We start from the raw sequence: 19,952 nt of genomic DNA, 5'->3' as shown, positions 1-19,952 counted from the left end.
CATGGAAAAAACAGTACTTCCTGTGTTCTGACTTTTTTTTTTTTTTCAAAGCGTCTAAACACAGGAAGTTCTGTGTTTCCTTGGACATTTGTGCTCACAGAGAAGGCAGTCATGTGATTGATGGATGCATTGAGCCATGACACCCTGTACTGGCTGGGACTTTATATGTTTAGTCTCTTTTTTCAACCAGTACCTGCCTTCAGGAGACTGGACCTGGATTTTTGGTAAGTATAGCTTTATTTTACAGCATGATAACAACAACAACAACAAAAAATAAGTGTATATTGCAAACTTGCTTTATTTCACATTTTCTGCTGATTTAAATTGTAAAAGTTATAACTACAGGTGCACCTTAATGCTCTATCGTTTCAGAACCTAAAGTATTGTAGAAAGTTGTCTAAGAATAAATAATAATAAAAATAGAGTAAAGAATGCAGTAATGCACAAACTTTTGTTGTAAATAAAAAAGGAATCTATTGTTTAGAGAGAGGTTCTAATTAACAGAATAGGCCCTATTACACGTAGTGATTAGTGTGTAAAGATTCGATATAAAGATCAATTGCTAGTGATAGAAAACAATTCTGACGTTATTACATTCACAGATTGCTGTTATGAACAATCATTTTTGCGTTGTTGTAAGTTCGCTAATGGTTCCTCAGGACAACACACACAACATGTTTTATCAGTGAACAACTTATTATATGAAAAGATATTTGAACGCTCAGCAAACCACTGACAATGATTTTTCGACATGTTGAATGACAACAATTAAGGACTTTTTGTTCGTCGTTTGATCATTAGGTGTTATTACACATGTAGAGTATCGCTCATTTTCAGTTTTTATAGTAAATTTTTAAACGATAATCGCTTTGTGTAATGGGGCCTGAAGAATTTGCACATTTTGTTAGGTATCTTTGAATATAATAAATGTATTCTTTCCAGTATGTGAGAATAGCATTCTGCTAAAATTACTCATAGCTGTATACTGTCATATGTACATAGTGGTGTGCTGCTAGGGGAAGTTTTCTTTATTCTGTAGCAAGACGTTTGTCTAATTTAGAGAAGTTCTCTTAGCTGTTAGTGAGATGTGGAAGAATGAGTTGCACCATAAGTTCCTGTTCTGTGTAATGTAACATATCAAGATGGCCAGTTGGTTGAAGTATTAAAGTGTTGAAGGATTAAAAGTGACTGAAAAAAATAAGGAAATGCAAACGTCAGATTTAAGAATTGAACGTAAATATTGATATATTGAGAAAAATACATAATTTAACCCCTTCGTGCTGCAGCTAGTTTGGGCCTTAATGACCAGGCTAATTTTTCAAAATCTGACCTGTCTCACTTTATGCGCTTATAGCTCAGTGATGCTTTAACGTATGTTAGCGATTCTGAGATTGTTTTTTCGTCACATATGGCACTTTATGTTAGTGGCAAAATTTGGTCACTACTTTGTGTGTTTTTTGTGAAAAACATCAAAATATCATGAAAAATTAAAAAAATTTGCATTTTATGAACTTTGAAATTCTCTGCTTCTAAAAAAAGAACGTCTTAGCACATAAATTAGTTACTAAGTCAAATTATCAATATGTCTTCTTTTTTCTGGCATAATTTGGTAAACATATTTTACTTTTTTAGGGTGTTATGGGGCTTAAAAATTTATCAGCAAATTATCACATTTTCGTGAAAGTTTCCAAAACTGATTTTTTTAGGGACCAGTTCTTTTTTTAAATGGATTTAGAAGTCTGGTATCCTGAAAACCCCCATAAGTGACCCCATTTTGGAAACTACACACCTTAAAGAATTTATCTACTGGTATAATGAGCATTTTAACCCTACAGGGGCTGGAGGAAAGTATTCACAATTAGGCAGTAAAAAAATGGAAAATTAAAATTTTCCAATAATATATACGTTTAGATTAAAGTTTCTCATTTTCAAAAGGAACATGAGAGAAAATGCACCCCAAAATTTGTAACGCAGGTTCTCTTGAGTACAACGGTACCCCATATGTAGGCGTAAACCACTGTATGGGCACACAGCGCGGCTCAGAAGGAAGGGAGCGCCAATTAGCTTTTCCAATGCAAATTTTGCTGAAGAAGTTTCTGAGCGCCAGGTGCGTTTGCAGTGCCCCTGTAGTGTCAGCAGAGAAAAAAAAAAACCATAAGTCACCCCATTTTGGAAAGAGTACCCCTCAAAGAATTCATTTTGGGGTGTGGTGACTATTTTGACCCCACAGGTATTACAGGAAAGTATTCAAAAGAAGAAAGTAAAAATAAAAAACTCGAATTGTTCCAATAATATGTTCGTTTAGTGTGAAATTTCGCAATTTTATGAGGAACAAAAGAAAAAAAGTACCCCAAAATTTGTAACGCAGGTTCTCCTGAGTGAAAAGGTACCTCATATGTGGGCATAAACCACTGCATGGGCACACAGGAGGGCTCAGAAGGAAAGGAGCGCCAATTAGCTTTTTCAATGCAGATTTTGCTGAAGAAGTTTCCGAGCGCCAGGTGCGTTTGCAGTGCCCCTGTAGTGTCAGCGGAGTAAAATCTCCCCATAAGTCACCCCATTTTGGAAAGTGCACCCCTCAAAGAATTCATCTTGGGGTGTGGTGACCATTTTTGACAAGGAACAGGAGAGAAAAAATGTACCCTAAAATCTGTAACGCAGGTTCTTCTGAGTAAAACGGTACCTCATATGTGGGCATAAACCACTGTATGGGCACACAGCAGGGCTCAGAAGGGAAGGAGCGCCAATTTGTTGGAGCAAAACCGCAGCTAGTAATGGTTATTAGAATAGCGCAGTTACTAAAATAAAATAAAAAAAAATAGATTACAGGTATTGTGGGGTGGTTACAGACAGTCTGGGGTGGTTATGGGCAACCTGAGGTAGTTACGGGTAATCTGGGGTGGTTACGGACAACATGGGGTGGTCACGGGCAACCTGCTGTGGTTACGGCAACCTGGGGTGGTTACAGGCAACGTGGGGTGGTAACGGGCAACGTGTGGTGGTTATGGGCAACGTGTGGTGGTCACGGGCAGCCTGCTGTGGTTACGGCAACGTGGGGTGGTTACAGGCAACGTGGGGTGGTTACAGGCAACGTGGGGTGGTTACGGGCAATGTGGGCTGGTTACAGGCAACCTGCTGTGCTTACAGACAATCTGGGGTGGTTACCGGCAACCTGCAGTGCTTACAGACAATCTGGGGTGGTTACGGGCAACGTGGGGTAGTTACGGGCAACCTGCAGTGCTTACAGACAATCTGGGGTGGATACGGGCAACGTGGGGTGGTTACGGGCAACCTGCAGTGCTTACAGACAATCTGGGGTGGTTACGGGCAACGTGGGGTGGTTACGGGCAATGTGGGGTGGTTACGGATAAACTGAAGTTCTTATAGGCAATCTGGGGTGGGTACCTGTAATCTGGCATGGGCACCGCAATCTGGAGGGGGTCATTGGCAATTTTGGGTGGTCAGAGGCGCCGTGGCGTGGTCAGAGGCGATGTGTGGGGGTCAGAGGCCACGTGTGGTGGTCAGAGGCCACGTATGGTGGTCAGAGGCGACATGTAGTGGTCAGAGGCGACGTGCGGTGGTCAGAGGCATCGTGGCATGGTCAGAGGCAACATGCAGGTGGTTACGTGCAATCTGGGGGGTTACATGTAATCTGGCGTGATTATGGGCAACCTGGGGGGTTATGTGCAACCTGGAAGGGTTACAGACAATCTGGGATTGTTACTGATAAACTGAAGTGCTTATAGGTAATCTGGGGTGGGTACATGTAATTTGGGGTGGTTACGGGCAATCTGGAGGGGGTCACTGGCAATTTGGGGTGGTTACGGGCAATGTGCGGTGGTTACGGGCAATGTGCAGTGGTTACAGGCAACGTGCGGTGGTTACGGGCAAAGTGCGGTGGTTACGGGCAACGTGTGGTGGTTACGGGCAACGTGCGGTTGTTATGGGCAACGTGCAGTGGTTACGGGTAATCTGGGGGGGGTTAGGGGTAATTTGGGAGTAAACTGCAATTATTACTATAATAAAAAGTGTGTGTTTTATTTTTTTGTGTTTGTCACTTTTTGTACTTTACACATTCATTTTCACTGTATTACTATGATTACTGTGATATTTTCTATCACAGTAATCATAGTTCAGTGACAGAGACCAAATTGGTCTCTGTCACTTTAAATTTTCAGAGCTGGCTGGTTGTGGAGCGCATGCGCACTTCATAACCAGCCAGGACGCCGAAGAGGAAGTAGCTCCAGGATCAGGTAACGTATAAGGGGTAGGGGGGGGGGTGACTGGGGGACGGGGGTGACAAGGGGGTGGGGGGCGACTTGGGGGGTGGGGGGACATCACTTTTTATCCCCTGTCACCAATCATTCATGGTGACAGGGGATAAAAAGTGCCGGGAGCACATGGTACAAGCGATCAGCGGTATATAGTATATACCACTGATCGCTTGTACCGGAACCCCACAGGGGGGGTCCCGATGACTGCCCCATGCTCTCCGCTACCTCCGGTGGCGGAGAGCATGGGGCTTTCATTCATTTTAACTTTTCCATCGCTGTGAACAGACAATAGTCGGTTCACAGCAATGGCGGCGGCCATCTTGGAAATGATGGCCGCCGGGGGAGGGGGGTTAGTGATCGCCCTACTAGGGGGGGCTGATCTGAGGTCTGGGGGACACTTATTTCATCTCCCCCCGCCGATTCACGGCGGGGGGAGATGAAACGCGGCGGCACCGGTAATCCCCTTTACCGACGGCCGCTGCTATAAGTCAATAGCGGCGATCGTCGGTTGGGGGGGGGGCGGGACGGACCCCACACACTGCCCCAACCCCTCAGCTACCTCCGGTAGCTGGGGGGATGGGGTGGGGGCCATCCCGGCCCCGCAGCCTTATTCTCTGCCATCGCCATAAAAAGCTGATGGCAGCAGAATAAGGACCCTTAGTGACCGCCGTAAAAAGCCGTATCGGCGGTCACTAAGGGGTTAAACTAAAACACTTTTGCTGTCAATTGAGCCCATTATGAAATGATTTCATACCCTTTCTCAGTGTTACTTATAAAAGGCAGATAGTTTTGAGCCTGACTATATTATTGTATATCAAAGTCCAAAAAAGAGAGAGAAGAAAATATATAGGTTTGGGGGAAAAATGAACTGGAATTGTTTTATAAAATATCACACAAAGATAAAAGTTGAGAATAAGCTCATCCAAAATGAAGATGAGGATGTGGAAAAAAACTTTCACAAGTGGAAAGAAGCTTTTGATGACCACAGTAATATTGTCCCCCAAGACAATACATAAAGAGACAGGCCTTTGTTATGGCTAATGACTCGAATGTGTATGTGGTAAAGGGAGCTGGTAGAGAAAAAGCATGTGGTAAAGGACAGAGCAGAGAACGAGATAATAATGAGTATTAAAGGGGAAGTCTAGGCAAAATAATTTTAAGATATGTTATTGCCCAACAAAAGCTATGAAAATTATTAACTTACTTTTTAAGTAAAGAACGGACGCTGATTGCAATTGAAGTCAATGCAATGCCGCCCGCTGTGTTCTCACATAGTTTTTCTAACGCCTGATCTTAAGAACGGGCGTTAGAATAATGTGCCTGTCAATTATTTCCAGACGCTGCTCACTGAACAGCGTCTGGAAACATCAGCTGTTCACACAACGCAATGTGCAGCACGGCCGCACATTGCAATGGAGTGAATGGCTAATGCCCGCAAATCAATTGTAAAAAAAGAATGTGCCTGCAGCCGATACGTAGGTATCGGCTGCAGGAAAGGGCTGAGTCGGGCTGGCTGTTTTAACAGTGTCCGTTGCTATGCAACGGACGCTGTTAAACGTTGTGTGAACCTTGCCATACAGACGATTCCTGTTGCTCCAGTTTGTCCCACCTCTGCAGCAGATGTCGGCAGTTTATGTGACGTGACATCACCACCTTTACAGAGACCTGAACACACCATGCTGTAATAAGTGCAAGGAAAATGCACTATAGGTGTGTTTCCAATAATAAGTGTCTATTAGTAATTTTCATAACTTTTGTTGGGCAATAAGTTATTGCCCAACAAAAGTTATGAATATTACTAATAGACACCTATTATGTTATTGCCAATAACATATCTTAAAATTATTTTGTCCCCTTAAAGTATGTGGAAAGGTGAGACTCTGGGCCAGAGATTGCCATCAAAAGAGGAAGTTGGTCAGGAAGAGATGGCATGACATCTCTAAAAAGGTCTGTCCTTGTAATTTGTTTGGGAGAAAATTGTAACAGGCATTCACAATAAAGGCCTTAGAGCACAAAGGGTGGTTTACAGCTATGCGGATATAGAAACCCCATAAATTGGTATGGCCTAAGCCTAGTCACAACAGGGCCAACCTCGGTAGTCATTTCCCTTGAGAAAGAGGCAAGAACAAGTTGTGACTGCAGCAGCAGACTTTCTGTCCCCTCAGGACCTGCATTGCATTATGCATTACAAGTACAATAAAGGTCCTGACAAAAGGTATGAAGAGAGATCCTTTTAGGAAAAAAATCAAATAAGGTTACATTTGAACTCACTGTATTGGGATGAGAAAGGTTATTGCGCTACAAATTGCACCCCACCCGTAGTAAAATAAATAAATAAATAAATAAATAAATAAATAAATAAATAAATAAATGAATTAATAGATGAGCCATATTGAGACATGGGGCAAGGGGAATGGTAGAGGTAATATCTGGGGTATTTACAGCATATAGATTCACTGATTTAAAAAAAAAAAAGCCATTTAAGACCTAAATGTGGTTAATTTCTACAAACCACAGTAGCTATTTCAACACATTTGTATGGACTTTATAGAATTGAATAAGTACTGCATGAAGGAAAGCAATACTGTTTGGTAATTGTTGATGCATATACAGGGTGGTAGTATTCCCTACTACCCTGGTAGTAATCCCTCATAGTAATCCAGAAGGTTTGTGGTATTCTGAACGGCCAATTAAGATGCCAGTACGGTAGAGAAAGCAGCGGTAAAGGAAATTGTTACTACGTTTGGAATATACACAGTGATATCAGATCCCACCTTGTGAATAATATAGTGTCTACACTGATGCAAAATTTGAACATTAAATCAAAATATTACTGTGTCTCCCAGCTGTACAACGGAAAACCATGCAGTTAGTTTACACACAGTTGTACTATACATGCATGTAACATTGAAATGATATATGGCAGACCCTATGCTATCCCTCAATTATAAGTGTTTAAGTAAAATCTGCTTCTTCATCTGATTTTTAAGACTAAATATATGGTAAAAATACTAACTACCAAGGAAGTTTCTGCTCTAAATGCCATTCCAGCATTGACCCTAACTTCAGTGGAAAGGTCCCTAATAAGTATTCCTAAATACTTCTACAGCTGTTAAGAAATCAGAGATGGCTTATTGGATCCACATGTCACACTGTAACTTGGTGAAAATAGGGAAAGCCTAGAATCCAAGCTTATTGCCATAAAATCCAGCTACAAAGGGGGCGTTTCATAAGGGAAGGCCTGTCTCAAATCTAAATCTCCACTCCAGGCACCGAATCAGATTTAGGGATGTATTTGTTAGGGGGGGAAATAGCAATGGCAGTGAGCTTTGAATCCTATGGTCAGTGCAGTCCGTTGCATCTAAAGGGTTTACAGAAGAGAAGGGCTCCCTCTGTCACCCCCTTGCTTCTCCACGATACCTCACTGAGTGGCAATGGGTTTCTTGGTATACTTATTTGGCAGGGTCTAATGCGATGCAATTTATCTGCCAACCATAGTAGATATATGTGTAGATAAGTGCAACTGCAGTGTCCCAGAACCATTGCGCCACAGCTGGTTCTGTGAGAGGTAATACGGGGGTGCTGTCATGTCCACGCCTATTCAGACCTCAGAGCGGTCCTTTACTCAGGAAAAAATGTCAGAGACTGCACTTTTGGCCATGATTCAGTGCTTGAATTCTATGTTTCATTTTTACCAGTCTGAACTTGTGTCTTATTTCAATACTTTTTGTGTGGTTTCCACCACACTTATCTGGGTTTCTGCTAGTCTTGTCCTGGCCTGCAGATAGTTTAGTGGTGGTGATGGACAGTTGCCTTCTCAACTTATCTCTTTCCTTGTCAGTCTGTGTTGTGTGTGGCTGGTCCAATAACGCTCTGGACTGGGACTTGACATCCCATAAACAGTTTTCTAGCCCAGACTCGATTGCTCACTATTAGTCTCTGTTTGAGCATACTAGCGTTTCCCCCTGTCTATCATATCTTGTTTAGTAGCCGCCCTAGCTCTTAATTCATACCAGTATAAACTCAATTAAGCCACCTCTAAAAAGACTTTTCCCAACTTAAAAATATTCTGATTTGAGCCCACTGTGTCCGAGCCAAGTGTGTATTTGTATGAGGGAATTTGGAGAAATAGCTGGCCATAAACAAGTATCAGCTCAACAATGGATAAGATAGGAAGAACATTAAAGGGGTACTCTGGCCCAGGGGTATTTTTCAGCTATGGCCGGGGGTGGGGTGACTATGGACGGCAGAGGTCACTTACCTCCCTGGTTTCAACGCCGGGTCCTGGATTGCCCCGCCCGGTACACCTATCCCGAGGCCGGTGTGAGCTGCCACATGAGACGTGACATCTCAAGGCAGCTCAGCCATTCAGCAGCCATAGCAAAGTCCCGCCTCAGCAGCTAAATAGCTCAGCTGCCTTGAGGCAGCATGTCTCATGCGGCAGCTCACACCAGGAAACGGCCGCGGGACGGTTTTACTGGACAGCGCGATCCAGGACCTGGCGCAGGAACGGGGTAGGTAAGTTACCTCCGCCGTCTATAACCACCCCATCCCCGGCCATAGCTGAAAAATACCCCCGGGCCGGAGTACCCCTTTAACAGTATAGGCAAACATAAAATTCATTCATTTATAGGTTTAGTGTTCCTGTTGCCCTTTTTCTGTATGATTGTAGAGGTTGTAGAGGAAAAAGCTCCCTTTTTTTAGCAGTAAGAGTCTGTCTATGTGAATTCTTTTTAGACTGTTGATTGTGAAAAGATGTTATGTTTTGTCTAGTTCTCTCTTTTCCACACCTAAAGGAAAGGAAGAAACAGAATACTTGACTCACAATGCTTCTGAAAGAATATAACTGGGAACTCCAGGCTATGTAGAAACCACTTTGACATCATAAAGGTATCCATACAAGTTAAAGTTAATGAAAGTTGAAGATTTCAACCAGTACAATCATTCACAATACAGACCCCACCAGTACCCCTGCAAAACAACACTGATTTATACAAGCTCTATGGATGCCAAAGGGACACTCTTTTCACACTACAAAATGCAGTGTAATGTGAGCGTACCCTACCCTGTTCACCCATTGCAAAACAGCAGTAACTGTTTGACACAGCCATGTCACAGAATGGCCGTCGTCTGAGATGTTAACCCGGCTGATACTGTAGTATTGGCCGAGTAAACATCACTTCATCTTAATTGGAATGTGGGCACATTAGAAAGTGCCCGCACTCTAATCAGCCATAGCACACAGTGTAATGTACTTTACAATGTGTGCATAGTCTATTTTGCACGGCCGCTGTCCACTGAATAACGACCGCCCAAAATAGACATGTCAGTTTTCTGTGTGGCCAGTGTGTATACACTACGGCCGTGGTTCCATAGGCTGCAGTGTAATGAGCCGCTGTCATTAAACAGCTGTTGTTTAATATGCTAGACATTAAGGCAGATCCCATGGATATAAGTGACTGTGGTGGGTGGGATACCCATAAAAAAGAGAAAACACAAATAATGGAGGAAGTGAAACTCACTTATAAGGAAGTTAATCTGCTACAGTATGTTGCATGATGCCTTACCATAAATGCCATAGATTTCTGCATCAGATTTTAGCAAGTTCGTGAAATAAGCAAATGATATGAAAATAATTTTTATATTGAAATAGCCTTATACTGGAGAAGAGAAACTTTAGGGGTGCCAATTTTACAGTAGGTCACAATTCTCTTCAGAATAGCATTTGTATACACAGTTTTATTTTGTACAAGGACAAAGAGAACTGTATTCCTGCCGTTGGAGATAACCTCTAAGTTGTAAGAACAAAAGTGGAAGAGTTGGAAGAGTGTCTAGCTTGGTGCCGTCATTGTGTTAAAAAAAAACCTCAACAAAAACAAACACTTTCTCAATCTATGAGTGAATGCATAAATTGTGAACCCAACAACTGACCCCACGGACTCCAGATACTCTGAAAGCCACTATGGGATCTTTCCCCTTCTGCAACCAATTCCTCCATCCTTTGTATAATATTAACCTTATGGATCCACTCTGCAATTATAGGGAAGTCCTGATTCTTCCACTTCCTGGCTATTATCGTTCGAGCCGCCACCAATAAATACCGTATTAGCCTCCTCCCCATGAGGCCCCTACACTCAGGTATGATAGACAGTAATGCCATTTTAGGGGATTTTTCTATTGGAGAGCCCACAATCTTCTCACAGACCTGAAATATCTTTCCCCAGAAGGGCTGAATAAGTGGACATTCCCACTAAATATGGAGTATTGTCCCTTCTCTCTCTCCACATCTCCAACAATCCTTAGGTACGTTTGGATAGATTTTATGTAACTTAGCGGGGCATCTATACCATCTAGAAAGTAATTTATAATTCTTCTCCTGAGCAGCGCAAGAAATGGTCATCTTATGTGTAGATCTAAAGGCTTTAAACCCCTCTTCTTCCGTGATGTTAACCCCCATCTCCTTTTCCCATGAACCAGTGTATGGGGGAAGACCTTGTGAGACCGTATCCAACAAAACTGAGTAGAAAAATGACTGTCTGTGTAGGGCTTTCTCTTAGCATAAACATCTTTTCTAGTGTTGTAGGTGCAGCCAGGGCCGCCATCAGGAATTCCAGGGCCCCATACTGCCAACTTGTCTGGGCCCCCACCTTACCAAAGGCATTAATCCAAAAAAATCTTCAACTCAGGACATACGTTTGGCTATTTAAAGCCCATAATATGTGTTAAGTTACGAGTCAATTAAGTCATGTTTTCAGCCTTAAAAATAACTATTGTTTTATAAAAGAATGGCTGAAAAATGTCATGTTTTTTTCCCAAAATAAGACTGACACATCATAATCACAATAATCTTTTGCCTGACTTCTCCTTTAATATATATAGACAATAGATGCACAAACCCATACTGTACAAATAGGCAGATACACACATGTATGCACACACGCTCACACAGATACATATAGATCCACAATACATGTATACACACATATAGGCACATTACAAGATGTACAAATATACCAACATAGAGAAATTACACAGATACAAACACATGTAGATTCCATATATACCTCTACACAGACACATAGCATAGATGCAGACACACACATGCAGATTCCATATATACCTCTACACAGACACATAGCATAGATGCAGACACACACATGCAGATTCCATATATACCTCTACACAGACACATAGCATAGATGCAGACACACACATGCAGATTCCATATATACCTCTACACAGACACATAGCATAGATGCAGACACACACATGCAGATTCCATATATACCTCTACACACACACATAGCATAGATGCAGATACACACATGCAGATTCCATATATACCTCTACACAGCCACATAGCATAGATGCAGACACACACATGCAGATTCCATATATACCTCTACACACACACATAGCATAGATGCAGATACACACATGCAGATTCCATATATACCTCTACACAGACACATAGCATAGATGCAGACACACACATGCAGATTCCATATATACCTCTACACAGACACATAGTATAGATGCAGACACACACATGCAGATTCCATATATACCTCTACACAGACACATAGCATAGATGCAGACACACACATGCAGATTCCATATATACCTCTACACAGACACATAGCATAGATGCAGACACACACATGCAGATTCCATATATACCTCTACACACACATAGCATAGATGCAGATACACACATGCAGATTCCATATATACCTCTACACAGACACATAGCATAGATGCAGACACACACATGCAGATTCCATATATACCTCTACACAGACACATAGCATAGATGCAGACACACACATGCAGATTCCATATATACCTCTACACAGACACATAGCATAGATGCAGACACACACATGCAGATTCCATATATACCTCTACACAGACACATAGCATAGATGCAGACACACACATGCAGATTCCATATATACCTCTACACAGACAGCCACATGACATAGATGCAGAAACACTCATGCAGATTACCCAGATACATACACATGCAGATGACATATATACCTCTACTAGTACACAGACAGACACACACACATTCATCGATCCAGAAGCACACACATGCAGATTGCACAGATATAGGATCAGAGGCTCAAACACACACACACACACACACACACACACACACACACTCTCACACACACACACTCTGACACACACTCACACACTAACTTTTTATCCTTGAGGCCCCCAGTGAGTGAAGTCTCTACTCCCAGTTCAGCCTGCAGCCCCTCCTCCTTTGCACCAACAGCAGAGCTGTATACTGGAGGGAACAGACGTCACAGGGGGCCCCTTGCATCTGCGGGAGCTCTCCCCTCTCCCTGCACTGTCTGTATTACCAGACTTTTCACAAAGGGAAGTGTGTGGGAGACCCGGGCCCCATACACCTGTACTGCCAGGAATTCCCTGATGGCGGATACAGATATCAGTGACACGTCTATAGCTCAGATACAGATATCAGTGACAGGTCTATAGCTCAGATACGGATATCAGTGACACATCTATAGCTCAGATACAGATATCAGTGACACGTCTATAGCTCAGATACAGATATCAGTGACACATCTATAGCTCAGATACAGATATCAGTGACACGTCTATAGCTCAGACACGGATATCAGTGACACGTCTATAGCTCAGATACAGATATCAGTGACACATCTATAGCTCAGATACAGATATCAGTGACACGTCTATAGCTCAGATACGGATATCAGTGACACATCTATAGCTCTGATACAGATATCAGTGAAACGTCTATAGCTCAGATACGGATATCAGTGACACGTCTATAGCTCAGACACGGATATCAGTGACACATCTATAGCTCAGTTACAGATATCAGTGACAGGTCTATAGCTCATCCAAAGAGAAGATGGAGACCGCACTTCCAAAGAAGAATTCACACTTTAACCCCTTAAGGACCGGGCCTGAAATGGCCTTAAGGACCGGAGCAAATTTTATGAATTTGACCAGTGTCACTTTATTCATTAATTACTTCGGGATGCTTTTACCTATCCGGCTGATTCTGAGATTGTTTTCTCGTGACATATTGTACTTCACATTTCTTGTAAATTGGAGTCGATACTTATAACGAATCTTTATGAAAAAACCCAAAATAGCGTGAAAAATTGTGAAAAAAATGCATTTTTCCAACTTTAAAACTTTTCTGCTTATACAGAAAATGGTTATACCACATAAATTATATATTAAATAGCATTAGCAACATGTCTACTTTATGTTGGCGGCATTTATTAAACTATATTTCATTATTTTTAGACAATAGGAAGCTTAAAACATTAGCAGCAAATTTCCAAATTTTCAGTCAAATTTCAAAATCAGATATTTTTAGGGAACTGTTCAGGTTTAAAGTGTATTTGAGGGGACTGTGTGTTAGAAAGCCTCACGAAGCACCCCATTTCAGAAACTGCACCCCCCAAACTCTGCAAAAGCACATCCAGAAAGTTTTTTAACCCTTTAGGGGAGTCACAGAAATAAAAGCTAAGTGTGTAAGAAATTTGAAAATTTTAATTTTCTGTGCAGAGATTTTATTGTAATCCAATATTTTTCATAATTATAAACCTATTACCAGAGAAATGCACCCCAATATTGATTGCCCCGTTTCTGCAGTTTATAGAAATACCCCATATGTGGCCCTATTGCGCTATTTGACGCAACCACAAGCCTCAGATATAAGGGAGCGCCTAGTGAATTTCAATGGCTCCGTTATTTTTGGTCATTTTTGACTGTACCACTTCAGGTTGGCAGAGGCTCTGGGGTGCCAAAACCTAAAAAACACCCCTAAAGGGACACCATTTAGAAAACTACACCCCTCAAGGAATGTAACAAGGGGTGCGGTGAGGATCTGGACCCCACAGGTGCTTCACAGATTTTCCAAACAATATGGCTTGAAAAAAGACTAAAGTATTTTTTACACTAAAATGTTGTTCTAGCCTTCAATTTTTCATTTTCACAAAGGGATAAAAGGAAAAAAAAAACACAAAACATGTAGCACAGTTTCTCCCGAGTACGGAAATACCCCACATGTGGACATAAAGTGCCAAGCGGGCGCAGGACGAGCCTCCAAAGGGAAGGAGCGCCAATTGGCTTTTGGAAGCTGGATTTCACTGGAATGGATTTCAAGGGCCATGTCGCATTTACAGAGCCCTCGTGCTGCCAAGACACTGGAAACCCCCCACAAGTGACCCCATTCTGGAAACTACACCCCTCAAGGAATCTAACAAGGGGTGCAGTGAGCATATGGACCCCACTGGTGACGGGCACAAATGTGGAAAAAATGTGACGTGAAAGTGAAAATTTTCATTTTTTCACTTTCATGGCACAAATGTGCCCGTCATCCAGGGGTCCATATCCTCACTGCACCCCTTGTTAGATTCCTTGAGGGGTGTAGTTTCCAGAATGGGGTCACTTGTGGGGGGTTTCCAGTGTTTTGGCAGCACGAGGGCACTGTAAATGCGACATGGCGTTCATCATCCATTCTAGCCAAATCCAACCTCTAAAATCCAAATGGCTCTCCTTCCCTTCGGAGGCTTGCCCTGCGCCCACATGGCGCTTTATGTCCAGATGTGGGGTATTTACGGACTCGGGGGAAATTGCTCTACACATTTTGTGTGTTTTTTTCTCTTTTAACCCCTTGTGAAAATGATAAATTCAAGGCTAGACCAACATTATAGTGTAAAAAATTTAATATTTCATTTTCACGCCACATTGTTCCACATTTGTGCCCGTCACCAGTGGGGTCCATATGCTGACTACACCCCTTGTTACATTCCTTGAGGGGTGTAGTTTCCATAATGGGGTCACTTGTGGGGGGTTTAACTGTCTTGGCAACACAGGGGCCTTTTGAATGCAACATGGCCCCTCGAAATCCATTCCATCCAAATCCAGCCTTCAAATGGCGCACCTTCCCTTTGGAGGCTTACCCTGCACCCGTATGGCGCTTTATGTCCACATGTGGGGTATTTCCGTACTCAGGGGAAATTGCTCTACACATTGTGTTTTTTTTTATCTTTTAACCCCTTGTGAAAATGAAAAAATCAAGACAAGATCAATGATTTAGAGTAAAAATTAAAAAAAAATTACACTAAATGTTGGTCTAGCCTTGATTTTTTTCCATTTCCACAAGGGGTTAAAAAAGAAAATGAACACAAAACGTGTAGGGTAGTTTCCCCTGAGTACGAAAATACCCCACATGTGGACATAATTTGCCATATGGGCACAGGGCAAGCCACCAAAGGGACAGAGCGCCATTTAGAGGCTGGAATGGGGGATGGAGGCCATGTCACAATTGCAAAGCTCCTGTGCTGCCAGAACAGTAGAAACCCCCGACAAGTGACCCAATTCTGGAAACTACACCCCATAAGGAATCTAACAAGGGGTGCAGTGAGCATATGGACCCCACTAGTGATGGGCACATGTGTAGAACATGTGCCGTGAAAATAAAAAATACCATTTTTTTCATTTTCACGTCCCAAATGTGGCCGTCACCAGGGGGCCATATACCCGCTGCCCCACTTGTTAGATTCCTTATGGGGTGTAGTTTCCAGAATGGGGTCACTTGTGGGGGGTTTCTACTGTCCTGGCCGCACAGAGGTTTTGTAATTGCATCATGGCATCCTCTAATGGGAATGGCGGCCATACCTACTTAGCTGGGGAAAAGGGACAATTCTAATTTATTTGGGGGTATTAGGCCAATTATTAGTTTATAAGGTTGGAAATGACAGGTGTCCATCAAATTCAACCTGTGTTGATCCAGAGGAAGGCAAAAAACCCTCGTGAGGCAGACGACAGTAGCCTCATCACAGGGGAAAAATTCCTTCCTGACTCCATAATGGCGATCAGAATAATCCCTGGATCAACGTGACCCCTGAAATAGGAATAAGGGACAGAATTTAGATAATGTAGAACCCCAGTGACGTGTGGTGCGCCTTGGAGCGATCCAGTATGCAGAGGCCGGGGGGATCAGGACAGGTGTCACACTGGAAAATGGTGTCCTTCCTGATCCCCCTGTTACCCCACACTCTGCACTTCTTCTGGGGTCTCCCTTTCTCCAGTGTGGGGGACGTCACCTGGAAAATGTTGTCCTGGTGCGATACGGGGTCCTTCATATCCAGAAGCGCTGGGTCCGCTCCATGGCTGCTAAATATTAGGGCGCTATTACTGCTTCTGATATTTTCGGATCGTGCCGCAAGCTACAGTAGCTCGGGCAGCGAGGGACCGGAAGAGAGGGTGCTGGTATAAAGGTTATCCCCGTACAGGTGGTAACCTTTATCCAGCAGTGGGAAGATCAGTTCCCGGACGATCTCCCCACTAACTCCAAGGATGGGGGGGAAGGGGGCATCTGGGGGCTGGATTCGAGTGTCCCTTCCTTCATACACTCTAAGGGTACGTGCACACTGCGGAATCGCGAAGGATAACCCTTCGTGCATTCCACAGCTGGCACCCGCCGGCGGACTGATGCAGGCACACGTCTCCGTCCGTGTCGTAGACTCCATTCTATGCACGGGCGGATTCCGCTCTGCGTCCAACGTGTTGATGGAATGACGGATGATGGAATCCGCCCGTGCATAGGATAGAGTCTATGACACGGGCGGAGACGCGCCCCTGCATCAGTCCGCCGGCGGGTGCCAGCTGCGGAATGCACGAAGGGTTATCCTTCGCCATTCCGCAGTGTGCACGTACCCTAAATCTGTAAGTGTACCCTGAGGTACTCTCACAGAGTTTGTAGAATTTCACACCATGCCGTCATCTCTTATTGGGACGGTACTGGCGGAAAAGACGTGTCTGGGGGGCAGTGTACGCTACGCTACTCCCAGACACGTCACTGGATGATGAGGATGAATGGAGGAAAGAAGGATCCCCCCATTCATCCTCACTGGCTGTTTTGGTGTCGGAGGCAATAACGTATGCGTCCGACACCGAAAATACCCTAGGGGCCATCTTTATACGGGGACTAGTATATGGGGTATGAAGTGGTGTAGTGTAAAACTTTATTCAATGTAGTGTGGTGTAATGTAGTGTTTTTTTACGTGTTTTTTACAGTAAGTATACAAAAAAAACCTACGCCAAAAATGGTGTTGCTGATGAATGCCGCACTTATGTTCGGCACTTATCAGCAGACCGTGGCAGTAGGATATAAAAAAAACCACCCTACGCCAAAAAGGAGGAGTTGCTGATTAGCAGCGCACTTTCGTGCAATGCTGATCAACACTCAGCGGCGATAGGGTGCGGAAAATAGAAAAAAAAAAAATTGGGAAAAAAAATTTTTTTTTTACTACATTCTGAACATCCCTGTAGTGGCTGATACGTGTATTACACTTATCAGCCGCTAGGGGGCAGCAGAGAGCAAGATCCGAAAATAGACGACGCTGGAGCCGGAAAAATACGAAAAAAGACGACGCTGGAGCCGGAAACAGACGATCGGGACTCACGGAAGAAGCCGAAGTGCCGACAAGATGAAGAGGACGCCGGGAACCCGGAAGACGCCGATCAGGACCCCGGGACAGGTGAGTAATGTACAAATACCTGCTCCGGACCCCTCAGCTACCTAGCTGAGGGGTCCGGAGCAGGTATTTATTACTTGTGGGGACTCTGATCGCCGTGAACGGCCGGCCGGCTGGCCGGCCGTTCACGGCGATCGGGACGGTGGTACCGTGACCACCATTACTTTTTACAGTAATGGCGGTCGGTGCCGTCCTCGGACAGCACCGACCGCCATTTTTTTTCCGGGTCATCGGGCCACCGATGGCCCGGAAAGGTTCCGATCGCCGCTATGGGCTTATCAGCCAATAGCGGCGATCGTCGGCATGGGGGGGGTTAACAACCCTCCATGCCGACAGGGAGAGATGGCCTGCTATGTATTATAGCAGGCTATCTCCCCCGATCGGGACCCGGCCGGCCGCGGCGCCCGTTTAAAGGGCTGACGTACCGGCACGTCATGGGTCCTTAAGTGACAGTGATCCATGACGTGCCGGTACGTCATGGGTCCTTAAGAGGTTATTCACACCAGATGCAACGTTTCGGCTCAATGTGCAGCCTTTCTCAAGCAGTGATACAAAATGCTCCAAGAGCTCAGTATATATACATGTGTACATGATTGTGGTTCATCAAACAATTAATTCATAGAGACATAAGTAAAGTAAAATAAAAGTGATCTAGTATCATGTGAAATTCAAAAATCAAAATGATAAACAGGCAAAGTGAAAAGAAGACCTAATCTGATAATTTACAACAATGATCATATTAGGAATGATGTGAAATCACAATAAATGACATGATTAGGTGTTATACACACAGCTGTGCAACAAATAGTAAACAAAAAACAAGTTATACATACATCACACCAAAGCAGGGAATCCACATGGAGGTGGCGTGTCCGGGAGCGCCGGCGTCGCCCGCTGATGACGTCACCCACAGCGCATGGTGTCCGGATCACCTAGTTCCAAATCATGTGACCCAAGTGTATCACATGATCGGTGTGATCACAGGCGCATGCGTCGGGCAGTCCCCAAGCTGACAGCGGCGCGGGCATGCCCAAAACAGCCACAGAATATGATGACGCCATATTAGTTAAGGGAAAATAGCCCTTACAACCATTGTCATTGTGTGTATGGATCAGTATATCGCGAAAGATGTTTACAAGTAGCAGAATAATGAGAAACAGAATAAACCAAATAAGGGCTAAATCAGGTACATATAAATAAATAAGAATAAGTAAGGAAGGAGGACCAGTACCAAAGGGAGAGTCGCTGGTTTGTGTCCAGAATTAGTCATAGGGGCCCAGAGAGTATCACAGCAGGCCAACACAGGGCATATAGGTGTCACACGGTAGCCAAGGCACCGAGGTCACCAGTGTCCTGAGTACCAGGGTTTTAGGTTGTGGGTTTAAGAAAAGAGAAAGTTAGAAGCCAGTGGCTGGTCCTATTTTGAAGTCTATATTCATCCCGCCTGGTGTAAGGGTATCTAGTTTGTAAATCCATTGAAGTTCACATTTTTTTAGGCGGGAGACTCTGTCACCGCCTCTTCTCAGCTTAGGTATGTGGTCCAGAATAGCAAACCTGAGGTCAGTGATTTTATGTTTATGTTGGAGAAAGTGTTTGGGCACTGGTAGTTCACATTTCTGTGTACGTATAGTGGACTTGTGCTGATTCAGTCGTATCCTGCATTCACCGGTAGTTTCCCCCACATACAACATGTTGCAGGGGCATTGTAGAACATATATAACGAAGTCTGATCTGCACGTTACAAAATGTTTGATCGGATATCTGCGCCCTGTTTTGGGGTGTATAAAGAATTCTCCCTTGAGCATCTGGTTACAATGGCTGCAACCCAAACATGGGTAACAGCCAGTCCTGGATTTGGTTATATAGGTCTGTCTGGATATGGTTGTGTTGTCTGGGCCCATGTCTGCCCTCACCAATCTGTCCCTCAAATTCTGAGGACGGCGGTAGGCCATAATGGGTGGGATAGAAAATTCAGGAACCTGTGGATATGCCCTAGATAATACCCCCCATTCTCTGCGGATGATTCTGGCAATGTTCTGGCTTTGTGAACCAAAAGTGGAGACAAAAGCAAGTCTAGGTTGTCTTTGTTGAGTATTTTTTGGTCTCAGTAGATCTAGTC

The sequence above is a fragment of the Dendropsophus ebraccatus genome, chromosome 5 (genome assembly GCF_027789765.1).
Source record: "Dendropsophus ebraccatus isolate aDenEbr1 chromosome 5, aDenEbr1.pat, whole genome shotgun sequence".
Lineage (NCBI taxonomy): Eukaryota > Metazoa > Chordata > Amphibia > Anura > Hylidae > Dendropsophus > Dendropsophus ebraccatus.
This window is presented reverse-complemented; position numbering follows the sequence as displayed.